Source organism: Mauremys mutica, chromosome 1 (genome assembly GCF_020497125.1).
Source record: "Mauremys mutica isolate MM-2020 ecotype Southern chromosome 1, ASM2049712v1, whole genome shotgun sequence".
NCBI lineage: Eukaryota > Metazoa > Chordata > Testudines > Geoemydidae > Mauremys > Mauremys mutica.
In genome coordinates this window covers 35,591,566-35,605,804 of record NC_059072.1, presented here as the reverse complement: position 1 = coordinate 35,605,804, position 14,239 = coordinate 35,591,566, and positions in this window count along the sequence as shown.

Sequence of the window (14,239 nt, the reverse complement as noted above, 5' to 3'; positions counted from 1 at the left end):
GAGTCTCTGTGTCTCTGACACACACACAAACACTGCCACTGCTTGCATCCGAAGAAGTGGGTATTCACCCACGAAAGCTCATGCTGCAAAACGTCTATTAGTCTATAAGGTGCCACAGGATTCTTTGCTGCTTCTACACACAAACATACACTGTCTCTTTCACACTCACCTCCCAACACATACTTGTGTTGTTGTTGTTGTTGTTGTTGTTACTTCTTGGTACATATATTCTCTGTAATTTTATTCTTTCAAAGTGTGTTATTTTAGTTTTTTTGACTGGTCTATGCATTTCATAATTTTATTTCTCTCTTATGCTTAAATTTAATTCTTTGAGTAGTGAGTTCTAAAATGCCTAAGCTGTCCTGGCTGGAGTAATTATCCCTATGGTAACTTTTTTGAAAATATATATTATATTTAGGTTTTTTGTTTCTACTGGTGGCGCACGTGCACACATTATTTTGATATTGGTGCACATAACAAAATTCATTCTGCAAATGGATGGAAAAAGTTAGAGGGAACACTAACAGGCACCCCTTTATGTGTTGATGGAGAGTCTGAGAGCACAGTGTGTTGGGGTGTATTTGTCCATCCTGGCACCATGGTTGAAGAGTATGAAATGCTGCTTTTAAATATAATGAGCATTTAAAGGAAGGCCAAATCTCTGTGAGATTATGACATTTCATGCAAAGTCAAACCACCTTATGCTCAGGATTTGGTGCTGTAAGCGTATATAGAATGTCTGAAGGAAGATCATTTATTTTGGAGCCAACATTTCTATTAGTGGATGTCAGTCTGTGCTCTACCTGGCTGAATAATCTGCTGTTGTGGCTGTAGCACAAGTAGTAATATAACAATATCTATAACATCACTAATATTATATAATAAGAATAAAAACAAATAATAATAATTTAAATATATTTACATGTTAATATGTTAGGGACAAATTAATAAAAAAATTGACTCAACAGGTGCTGATCTAGACATTTTGCTTGATAACCCATAGAGGTCTCCTCAGACAAGCCATAGGGTACTAGCCTGGCTTTCTCTGTGTTCATAGAATATAAGGCATATTTATTTTATTTGTACAGTCAGTAAAAAGCATCTATCCACAGCACAGATTAAAGCTCCAACCCAGATCCTATAATCCAGCAGCCTGTGTCCATCAATGATAATTTAATGGAAACTCCATTAATGATGAGCTAATTTGTCCTATTCCAAGCAACTTGGTGGTAAATGGGAAAAACTGCACACAAAAGTGTGATGTTTCCAGTATATTTTCCCCATGGCAACAAGGCCTGGAGGAGGATTAGCAGCCTCACAGAGGAGGGTGAGAATGTGACCTGGAATTTGTGGAGAGCCCAGAAATTAATTAGAAACTTCGAGCACCATCCCTGTGGACCCAGTTTTCTGTAAGAGACACTGTGCTGAAACTCCCACGGCACTGATGTTACAATACATTGGCTCTGCTGTGGGTACTATGGTGAAGTCAACTTCATTTCAGCAGAACCTATGGCAACTCTTCCTAATGCAACTCTCACCTGATCCTATACCTTGAGCTCAATGGCAGATCTCCAGTTCACTTCAGTGGTGGACCACTGAGGCATAACATCAATAACCTCATGTTATCTATACTGAAGGCTAGCCCAACCATTAGTTATTTAGGGGTCTGTATTCCCCTGCCAGCATATCTCTCCTTGGAGCTGTGCTGCCATTTGTGACAGAACTACACGTTAGCCATTTCACTGCCAACTACTGAGTAAGGTAGAAGCCAGATCAGGTGGGTTTTCTGGCACAAAATCTGCTTGTTAGCCAGGGGACAATGCTGCTACAAGTCTTCCCCTTACCTAGTTTATTGTTCTCCTTGAAATCACGCAGGAACACTGCTCAGTGATCACACTGAAGGGCTTCTTCCATCTATGGAGTTATGTAGATGATGTCTTTGTAGGCTTTCACCTTTTCTACACATAGCTGGCATGATAATTGCTCATTTCATCAATTCTGTGGGCAGGGTAGAGGGAATGACGCGTCCCATTGCTCGGAAAATTGTCCAATATTGGTGCTGGATGGAGACAAGCTGTCAGCCCAAATATAGGCAAAGACCTGTAAATATCATTAAAGACTTTAAACAAGAAAGAGTGGCAGAAATAAATCCCTATCTTTTATAGTTTATTTTTTTCAGAAACCTTACCCATGTTTTGATAGCAAATTCCAACTGGTGATCCACTGGTATAATTGGTAACACATTATCTTAAAGTTTCATTTATAAATGTATTGCCATTATTTCATAGTTTATATAACACTTAAAAATGTGTTCTCTATAACAGATATTAAATTGCAACGTATTTTGCTTCAGAAATATCTGCATATAATAATATCTTTCTCAGCTTTAATAATTTCAGAATGTATTTGTTAATAGATTTCGCAGTGTGCCATATAGTTATTAAAGAATGTGGTGGCATTAAATAACCAATTAATACATTATTCAAGTATTTATAAATGTCACAGTGACAGAGGCTCTGGTCTCTATCCATAAATGATATTTAATATACATAAATGAGTGGGGGAGGATCTTTGAATCGACAGCAGGGGAATAAATGTCCAATCACATGCCTGGCAGGGAGTGGAGCTGACTCCCTTAGCTCCCGCCCATTTTAGATCTCTGCTTAGCCATTAACTGGCTGAAGTGGGGATGGGGAGTGTGCCCATCCCCCATCTATTTAAGCTAAACCTGGACTTTGCAAAAGCCTTTTATTCTCCCATTAGCTGCACGCTAGCAGTGTATGGGGAATGAATTTTGAAAAACAGTAAACCACATTTCTAAAAGAAGACAGAGATGTGGAATGGGTGTCATGTAGTTGCTTGGCTAGGAAAAAAGAAAGTTAATTAGCATTCTGAGACACGTTTTCTCCCACAATCACTGTGAGACTGGGAAGAGGCAACAGTCTATAGATACCTATAGTGTGTCTGTACCTTCAAAGGACTCTTTGGGGATAAACAGAGGTTGTCTAGGATGACAATAAACCAAAACAACTAGATCAACAGCTTTTGTAAAATATACTGGATTTGATACTGAACACCTCATGATTATCAAAGGACTGCATGTCCCCCATTGGCTTGAAACACAAGTCTTGGGGGAGAAAGGAGAGAGAACCTAGGAGATCAGGAAAGGATTTGAATTGCTGATAGCTGGTCTCTGACATAAGAAGGTCAGGAAGCAGACATGTATTTCTAGACATGTATGACCTTTGATTTTCCCTGTAACTAAACCAACATGATGTGCCCCCCCCCCACGAGTAGTACAAAGTATTCAGATGTGGTATGTTATGCAAACCATTACTTTTATTTGCATAGGAATTTATCTCTAATTCAAATAAATCTGATTTCATTAAGATGATGGGTATCTCAGCCTGTTCCTTAGGTAACTTAGTGCAGGTTGCCCTGAAGAGAACAAACCTCAAGTGTGCCTGGAGCCTTAGAGGTCTTAATCAAAAGGGAAGGGAAAACGGGATTGTTTCCAAGGAGGTATGTCCTGTGTGGAGCTTCAGTCTGAAAGACACACAGGGGAATGGTGATGGATCCCAAAGGAGACACAAGTTGTAGGACGTGCAGGAGACAGTAACAGCCGTCCAAACTGTGACCCATTAATCTAATATTTTGACTGAATTATTGTGATGCTTCTAAATATTCTGATCCTGTAAATCATGTAGCTTCAATGACTCCAGTGGAACAATGCAGATTTAAACCAGAGGAAGAGCTGGGCCTGGAGCAAGAAGCTCTGTATGACTAATTATTTTAACTCTTCAGGTTCAGTCTCAGAGCATGAACTATCCTATCCCTCTTTCCTCTTCACCCTTCACCAACCAGTCCCAACAATTAAAATCACATTAATTGCAATTCCTCGATGCAGCCATTGAAGCTACTCTGCAGTTCAAGCAAGCATCAAATTGATGACTTTCTGATTAACAGTTACATTTTTGAGAGTCCTGGGTTGTGCTAAAGGCTATTTATGACCCATTTATAGAAGCTGACTTCATTGTGACTCCACACATTGCACCTTTCTGATTTTGTGAACCCTTAACAAGTTGAAGCTTTCCAAACAAGTGTGTGAGGTGTTATTTCTATGTGTCAACAAGTACCTTATACGATAAAAAAACATTGGACCAAAACTTGCCTCCTGGCTCTGAACCTATTTTCCAACTCTTGTGGCACAAAGGGGACAGAGAGCTGCCAGGGAAGCTTTGGAGTTCCCAACCTCAGGAAGATCGCTCGGTAGCATACCCAGTTCTGTTCCACCTGCGCCTAAAGAAGGCATAAGGGGTGAAATAGGGCATAGCCGAGACAGACAGGAATGTGGTCAGGGTGTGATGTGTGTAACCCACTTGGGAGTTTTCCAGCTCCTGGAACACTTATCTGAGTCTCTAGGGTTCCTACCCGCCAGACTACAGCAACAATGACTCTAGAACCTCATTTACCAGCCTACTTAGGGCCGGGGACAGAAACAGAATAGATTGGAAATTCCTACAGCAGCCAAGGGGGAACTTGGGATGGAGTAATTCTTATAGACAGTTTGCTGGGCTAATGAGGAGCCAGGACTACTCAGATCCCTCAGTGGGAGGGGACAGGCTGCCTCAATGGATAGTTTGGAGCTCACTTTTGGGGTATTTGGGTTTGGAGCTGGGAGAGGAGCAGCAGTTCGGAAGTTTCTACTCAACTTCCCACTCCCCGCACAAAGGGATACTTTGAACTATTGTGGGATTCAGTATGTAATCAGTGAGTGCCAGCCCCAGAGAGATCAGTGATCACAGAAGTAGAGAACCAACCAGAGACAGCCAAGAGCTCCGCAGGACCCCAGACCAGGAAGCCAGGAGATGTCCTTCCCCATCCAGAGATCAAGACACTGTAAGAGAACTTCTTTATTTTTGTTTAAACTGACCAGCATTTACAGTGCTGCAGCACTCATCTCAGAATTTATCCTCCACATAACATATGCCTAGAATGGCGCTAACGAGGGGCCAGGGGGTTGGGTACAGTGGTGAGTGCAGGGAGGAGGGGAATTTGCTGTATTGTTCATGGTTTAGTATTTCAGTTAATTTTAATCCTTTCCTTCCCAAGTGCCTTTGTTTTCTGTCCCCAGTATTTTTTTTCTGAATGTGCCATTACATTTATTGGTGCTCGTATTAATGTATTCTGTTGCTTGTGTTTTGGACTATGTTCCTTGTAAATGGAGCAGAACTATTATTTTCCCAAGGAACAGCACCCCTTGTGTCCCTGGCCCAGAGACAAGTCACCTTGGGTGGAGGCACCAGGTGACAAAAGGATCCAACCCCTGTGAGGAGCGGGGAGAAGAAGCCATTCCAATTAACAAGCACCAAGGAGGATGCTTAAGCCATACTCTGCAAGAGGGGTCACATGTGCAATAATGATCCCCATCTAGTGAAGTGGGGTCGAGAATGACAGTTCAGACATCATAACATATAACAACCATTAGTCTGTAGGCTGGGTCAGTCCCTGGTCAGTGCCAGGATCAGGAGAGTGGAAAGGTGCCTTGGCTGTAGCTCAGCTGGACATAGACATCTAACCCATTGTCTATTAATTTAATGATGGTGGAACCTCAAAATTTTCAGAGTAGTTTGGGTCCAGTTCAGATAAGTATCAAAAAGTTCAGATAAAGTGAAATATCTGAACTTCTTGGTTCTGCAAAGTTGAAGCCTGGTCTTGCAGTCAGCGCTCTACATAGCCAAATGGTCCCTTCCATTCAATGGGAGTTTGGCTACAAGATGGACTCTTTGGTCTGGAAATACAATTACAAGAATTAGGCGCTGTCTCTGATTTCCAGATATTCTGTTTCTGATTTTGGCTTAATGTACTGTGAGCACAACTTTCCTCATGGTACTTTTCTATTATTTATTTGTATTACAGTTAGAGCTAGGTGAAATTTTTGTCTTAATTTTTTTTTTTTTTTTGCAAAAAATGCAAGGTCGGGTTGAGTGAAACATTTTGTGAATGTGTCAATTTCACCAAACTGTGTCAGTCAGAAAGAAAAAATGTGAACACTTCAGCATTTCTTTCCAAAAAAATCCCTTTAATTTGCTTCTCAAAACAGCAGAAGGTTTGGATACGAAAAGACAGAAGTGTATGTTTGTGTGTGTGTGTTCCATTTCTCTAATTTGATTTGCCCACCTATACTAGAATGAGGAAACCATCCTTTCAAACTGTTTCAGTAGCACTTTCAAGGGACTGTAATGCATTTAAACTGTTTCAATGGAATTTGATTATAGCTACGTGTTTAACAGCTCTACCTAATTGTAATCCTTTTACAACAAAGCTAGTTAACAAAATGCATTACTGAAATGCCCAAACTATTTTTTTAAAACAGAATATCAACCCTATTGATGTTCCGGAGTGTAGTCTTGGAAAACCCTTTTAAAATTCCTCAACCACATTAAAATGAAAATAGTGTCAGTTCAAGTGCACCCCTTCTATGAAATTGTAAAATAATCCAGCCATAAATGTGTGATTTTTATCCCTGAGGCTCATAAAAGTACTTTCCCTTTGGAATACTCACCCCAGTCCAAGTTGCACAGATGTAAGAATATTGGGCCTAATTATCTTCTGCATGGCTTGTGTATTCATTTACAACTTTGAAAAGTGAATGAAAAGACGGTTTGAAACCTTACCATTTTGAGGTGTACTTGTGTACACAAAGTGCAAGGTGATGGAGAATCTGGCCTGCTAGATTTTGCTCATTTATCATTATTGTCAGTGTTCCTACTTTCTTAATAAAAACAGTGTAAATGTCCCTTCCACCCCCACCTGCCCCCCCCCCCAGAGCTTCAAAGGTGGGGAGGAATTGTCTGGGCCAGCAGGGGAAAGAAAACAATTATCCCCTTTAAGGCTACACCCTTTTGGGCACATAGGCTTCTTATGGGGCTGAGGTGGTGAGAAGGGGTTCCTTGTCTGATTAATGGTACAGAAGGGTAAACATAAGCCTATTATCAGAGGGGTAGCTATGTTATTCTGTATCCACAAAAACAATGAGGAGTCCAGTGGCACCTTAAAGACTAACAGATTTATTTGGGCATAAGCTTTCATGGATAAAAAACCCACTTCTTCAGATGCATAAGCCTATTGGCTCCTGCATTGCCAAGGGAGGGTTTACCAGCCTTTCTTTCTGATGGTAGTTTTCAACTTCCTCTCAGCAGCCCAGGGACCTGGTGGGTAGGTTAGGCTGTAAAAATGAAATTATTACTATTTGACAGGTGTTAAGTGCAGTTAATTGTTTAAAAGGGGGTCTGGTTCCCTGACAAATGAACTGGGAAGGCACTGGTAGAAGGCATCTCCTAATGAAAAAAGTGGGAAATAGGGTTAGGGCTCCACATCTTCTACCTACATAAGAACATAAGATCATAAGAATGGCCGTACTGGGTCAGACCAAAGGTCCATCTAGCCCAGTATCCTGTCTACCACCATTGGCCAATGCCAGGTGCCCCAGAGGGAGTGAACCCAACAGGCAATGATCAAGAGATGTCTCTCCTGCCATCCATCTCCACCCTCTGACAAACAGAGGCTAGGGACACCCTTCCTTACCCATCCTGGCTAATATCCATTAACCGACTTAACCTCTATGAATTTATCCAGTTCTCTTTTAAACGCTGTTATAGTCCTAGCCTTCACAACCTCCTCAGGCAACCCCACTGAGTCTCATGAGAGGTAGGCACTGGAGTCCCAGCAATGGTTATGGGAGCAGGTTAGTGATATGGAGGGAGAGGAGAGCTTATGGCATCCACCAGGTGGTCTGGATTGTGGAAGGAAGGATGACCTGCCCTGGAAGAGTTATTGCTGGCTAAATCCCAGATGGGTTACTTAACACAGTTGTGGCCTAATTAAAACATGTTGCTGGAGTCTTATCTTTCTTCTGCATGTCCAAGATAATTAGCAGTAATTCCACTAAAGTTAATAGAGTGACAGTGGCGTCTAACCAGAGTAAATGAGAAGCGAACCAAGCCCACTGTATTTTTCAAGAAGAAAATACAAACAGAGTTAGAAAGTAGGCTTAATGAACATTTGTTTGCCAAATTATGTTGCCTCCCTTTGTATATAGGAAATGGTTTGGTTAAAATAGGATAACAAATTAATCAAGTCCCCAGGCCCTCATGCTCACAAACATACACAATTCATACACTAGGTAATTGTAGGAAACTCTTGTTACAATATTTGGCAGCACTTTGCTGGTCTATCATATGGAAAATATTTATTTTTAATGTATTTTGGGAATCACATGTATTGTACCTTCCCAGCAATTCCTGCAGTGACAAAATATACAGATCCAGCATACATTTCCAGTGTAGTAAATCCAGAATAACGCTGTTGGAATGATTGTACATGTTGGCCCTGTTTTGCCACTTATGTAATCATTTACAGCTGTGCAAAGTGAGCATTCTGACTTGTTAGCACTTTGCCCTTGCTTTGCACAGGTACAAATGATCTATAAGGCTTGCAAAACAGTAGAAACTCAGGTGCATAGACTGTGGAACAGATCCTCAGCAGCAATGGACACCTGCTGTTGCTCAATGGACATCCACTGAAGTCGGTGGACCTATATTAGTTTACACATGCTCAGGCCCTACATTTGGGAAAAAAACATAATTTGACATAAAACACATTACATATATAGAAAATCTTCATATCGTAAGAAGTATTAGAGTATCTAGGAAAGTGCATGATTATATTTAACCAGAATTATAATTTTGCCTAAGCAAAATAGTCTAATTCTTTCTCTGGGTTACCAGTGTGAATGCAGACTAACTCTTTTTAATGTGGATAGAATCTGGCCATTTGGGCTCAGCCCTCAGCTGTGATGAGGTCATAATTGGTTTGCTGAGGAGAGCGGGTGGAAGGTGTCTCTAAGCCTGGGGGTACTAGATATTGAAATAGCTGGCAGGGGGAGAATCTGGCTGTACACTCTGTCATGCTCCATTCTGCCCCAGGCACCCTCCCTCTCCCCATCCATCCCAGGCCACTACACAGAGTGGAGGGAAACAGGTGGCACAGAGCTAACTATGCCAGTTTTGCAGCACCTAAAGGATTTTCTTGTCTTAAGACTGCCCCTTTAGGGCAACTTTCTGGCTATAGCTAGAGGAAGGGCTAAGGACTGAACCCTTTTCTTGCATTCTATCCAAAGGATGGCTGCTATGTGTATTAATGATTACATATAACAAAATTGAGCCCAAACTTGCAGCACTTACTCTCAGGAATAGTCCCTATTGCAGTCAAACAACATGCTGGATTTTTAAGATGCCCCTCATGGGATGGGGCCTCTGTTACTTTGGAGGCCACCTTTCAATTGCAGGTTTCGTGAGATCATCTGAAGTAGCCTTGCACAGAAGAGAAGACACACTGGGAGACCCAAAGGAAGTGGTTATTTAAAATGTATAATTATTATTTTACTATCTTACCTTTCTTTAGTTCTGGATAAAAACCTGGTAGGAGTTTACTTATGAGGTTTAAACTTCTTGCTCGAAAATGCAGGAAATTACGTCACAATAGTTCAAAATTTTCCTCGGGAGAATGCCTGCACGCCACAATTTATCTCTTCCTATAGTTTTCTATCACTCCCCAATACCTCATTGGCTAGCTATGAACTTGACACCGTTGTGTCCTCAACAGCTCATACAGGAATCTCTATACCTCTCTTCCCCTTAATTACTCCTTCTACTTACATCACTTGGGTCACAGTGTGATATGGGAGCAGACAAAGAATGCAGTCTGAATTTAGATCTCAGGCCATGTCTACACTACCAATTTGTGTTGACAAAAGTGATGTTGACACCCAAAAGTCACCATAATAAAGATCGTGATTTTGTGTTCACACTTGCTCTCTCTGTTAGCAGATTGCGTCCACAGTGGGGGCACCATCGCTGAAGTGTGAGCAATGCACTATGGGTAATTATCCCACAGTCATTCTGTTGCTAGGTGTTGTGGGATGAGGAAGAGGATCGCGGCGCATCTTGGGACAGTCCCATGATGCATTGCTTTCTGTCCCAGCACTCTATGGGCTTCCAGCTTCCTTTTGCAGCATTTTTTCAACAGCCCTTTTTTCTGTGCACGCCAGCATCTTTGTGAGAAGGGATTGCTCTCCTATGCTCTGTTAGCTGTCATGAAGACATCGCGGATGGCAGTGCAGTTAATCGTGAAGCTCCTAACTGCAGGCGCCCAACATTCTGCATGATATGGATAGGAGCAACTTTAGATTGCTTTTGGAATCCACAGAGCAGGTGCACAAGGTAGACTGTCGCTTTTGGGCTCGTGAAACAAGCACTGAATGGGATCATATCTTCATGCAGGTGTGGGATGATGACCGGTGGCTACAGAACTTTTGGATGTGGAAAGCCACCTTTCTGGAACTGTGCATGGAGATTGCCCCAGACCTGTGGCACTAGGACACCAGAATGAGAGCTGCCCTCTCAGTAGAGAAGCGTGGTGCAATTGCTGTGTGGAAGCTTGCAACTCCAGACTGCTACCGGTCAGCCGCGAATCAATTTGGAGTGGGGAAGTCTACTGTTGGGGTCGCGTTAATGCATGTGTGCAGGGCAATAAATCATATCCTGCTATGAAGGACCGTGACTTTGGGAAATGTGTGTGAAATAGTGGATGGCTTTGTAGAAATGGGTTTCCCTAACTGTGGAGGGGCGAGAGATGGCACACATATTCTGATTTTGGAACCAGACCACTTTGCGACGGAGTACATCAGTAGGAAGGGGTGCTTCTCCATGGTGTTGCAGGCACTTGTGGATCACCTTGAGTGTTTCACTGACATCAACACGAGGTGGTCTGGGAGGTGCATGACAGATGCATCTTCAGGAACACAGGCCTGTACAGAAAGGTGCAAAGTGGGGACTTTCTTTCCTAACCAGAAGATTACAGTGGAGGATGTTGAAATTCCCATAGTAATCCTCGGGGACCCTGCATACCCCTTACAGCTGTAATTTATGAAATCTTACACAGGACACCTGGACTGCAGTAAGAAGCAACAACAGTCTCAGTAGGTGCCGGATGACAGTTGAATGTGCCTTCGGCAGATTAAAGGCATGCTGGCGATGCCTTTATTGCAGGTTGGATAATTATCCTCACTGAGGATAATATTCCTATGGTCATAGCCACATACTGTATGTTGCATAATCTCTGTGAAACTAAGGGAGAAAGGTTTGCCCAGGGGTGGAGTGCTAAGAAGACTATGTGGCCACTGATTTTGAGCAGCCAGATACCAGGGCTATCAGAGGAGCCCATAGGAGAGCTATTCAAATTAGGGAGGCTTTGAGGCAGCACTTCGACAATGACCACCAGTAACATACCGTATATCTCTGTCTGAGTTGCTTCAATATTACATTACATGTAGTTTTCCTAGGGAGCAATGGTGACATTTCAAGCCTTATATTCTGTAATAAAGTGATTAAAATGCCCGTGCATGTATTGGCAGTGCCTGCAATCTCATCTTGTAGAAAAAAAAATAAAGATGATTTACCTTTATACAAGTTTGCTTTTATTTCACAAGAAATAGCACACACAAACACACAGATGCTTGGCGGGAAAAAAAGAACCAGGGAAGGGCAGACTTTCAAAGCTGTGTGTAGGTCCCGCTATCATGTGAAGGGGAAACCAAAAAGTCCCGGAATGTGGAAAGGAACGTGTGGGCAGAGTCTGGGAGACGACATGGAAAAGAGTTCTGAATGTGCTGCAGTGGAGGTTGAGCACTGATCTGCTCAGTCTGCAGCATTATTGAGAATTTCAGCATCTGCATTTGCTCCTCCATCACTTTAATCATCCGCTCGGTAGCATCCTTAACAAACATGTGATTCTCTTTTCTGTCCTGCCGTTCAGCTTCCCAGCACTCCTTTTGTTCCTTTTTTTTCTGCATTGGAACGCTGCAGGACCTCCCGGAATAAATCTTCTTTGCTGTGTCTTGGGTGCTTTCTTATCTGGTGGAGATGCTCGGTCAGGATGTGTGGGGTGTTCCTGCATCTGTCATGCCACATCTGGCAAAGCAGAGGGGACAATGCATAGAAGCAGGACTGTGAAATTCACACACAACATTGAAACATTTCTGTTAAATACACCTTTTGCAACATTGCCATCACTTTCTCACTGACCCTAGCTAGGCACACATCTCTGCGAACACCCAAAGCATGGCAAGTGTTGACAGGGAGTGGGGAGGCATTCCATATGGGGAAAAGCGCACACTCTTTGCAAGGGTCATGGTGCAGCATTCTAGGGAACAAATTATAAAATTCCCCCACACTTTTCCACACGTGGGGGTAATTCTGGCAGACATCTCACTGCTAAGGGTAAGTAGGGAAATGATGGTACATCTACTCCATGCTTGTGGCTTCTTCCCTGCTCCCTATGCTGCTTGCCCATGTGCTCCTTTGGTCCCTGCACAAGTGAAACTTTCTCTGGAGATCTCTCTGGATTCCTATGAGATCTCGGTGTGCATCAACACCCTGTTCCACTGTACTGATTAGCTACACAGGGGGATGTCCAGCTCACAAAAACACAGCCAGCCTTCCACATTTCTATATCCTGAACCCATCTCCGCACTACACAAGCCACAGCCACTTACCAGGAGTCTCATCTCCTGCTTCTTGCTTGCCAGAAAGCAACTGCTGAGACTGGCTAGACACCTCTGGAGTGGAGAACAGTTCCTGGCTGCCTGTCCCATCGGGGGACCCCTCTGGGAGCTGCACATCCTCATCTAACTTCACCTTTTCATCAATAACTTTGTCCTCCGGGTTAGGTCCTCTTTCTGCCACCTCCGTGCCCTCTGAAGTATCCACAGGGATCTTGGTGATGGTGGTGGGGTCATCACTGAGGATAGCATCCAGCTCCTTATAAACCCAGCAGGTCTTAGGTGAAGCACTTGAGTGACATTTTCCCTCCCTCGCCTTATGGTACACCTGCCTCAGCTCCTTTATCTTTGCTCTGCATTGCACCATGTCCTAGTCATAGCCTTTTTCGCATAAGCCTCAAGAAATCTGCCTATAGGTATCCCAATTCCTATGATTTAAGCGCAGCTGGGATTGCACAGCCTCCTCTCTCCATATTTTGAGCAGATACAACAACTCTGCAGTGGTCCAAGCAGGAGAGCGTTTGCTGCGGTAACCCTCCATGGTCACCTGGGAAGATGCAATGAGACCTCTCCATGCCGAGCAAACAGGAAATGGAATTTCAAAAATTCCCGGGGCTTCTAAGAGGGAGGGGTGGATGGCTACATGGCAGTGGAGTTCAAACAGCTGAGCAGAGTGGTCAGGATGAGCATTGTGGGACACCTCCTGGAGGCCAATTAAATCGATGAAATGAAGTATGGTGTCTACACTTGCACTTTGTCAACAAAAATGTAGTGGAAAAAGACGTAAATCTCTCATGATGGTGGATGTATTTTGTCGCCCAAACCGGGCATTTTCCCTGACAAAAGTCGCCTCACAGTGTGTACACATTCAGTGTTTGGGTCAACAAACAGCAGTTTTGGTGACAAAACTTGGTAGTGTAGACAAGCTCCCAGTGTGAGTTTGAAGTGTGACAAGGTGGGTGAGGTTATATCTTTTAATGGCCCAAATTCTGTTGGTGAAAGAGACAAGCTTTAGAGCTACACTGAGCTCTTCTTTAGGTCTGGGAAAGGTCTGAAGAGCCAGAATTTAGGGGGAAAAAACACATAAACATTTGTACTTGCAAACAAAGACAATTTCTAGAGAAAGTTGTTGCACCAATTATCAGGTCTGCACAACATACGGCCCGCGGGCCACATGCCAGAGCCCTTTAAATCTCAGCCGCGGCCGGGAATCGGAGGGCTCTGGGCTGCTGGCAGCCGCGGGGAGCCCAGAGCCCTTTAAATCTCAGTCGCGACCAGGAATCAGAGGGCTCTGGGCTGCCCACAGAGATTCCCAGCCGCAGCTGGGATTTAAAGGGCTCAGGGCTCCCTGCAGCTGCCGGCAGCCCAGAGCCCTTTGAATCTCAGCCCGCGGCTGCTGATTGCCCCCTCCCCGGACCCCTGCTCCAACTGCCCTCCAGGACTCCCACCCCCTATCTAAGCACTGCTGGTCCTTGTCCCCTGATACCCCTTTCCCAGGACCACACCCCCTATCTAAGCCTCCCTTCTCCTTGTCCCCAACTGCCCCCTCCTGAGACCCCCCCAACTTCCCTCCAGGACCCCACCCCCTACCTGTCCCCTGATAAACCTCTGGGACTC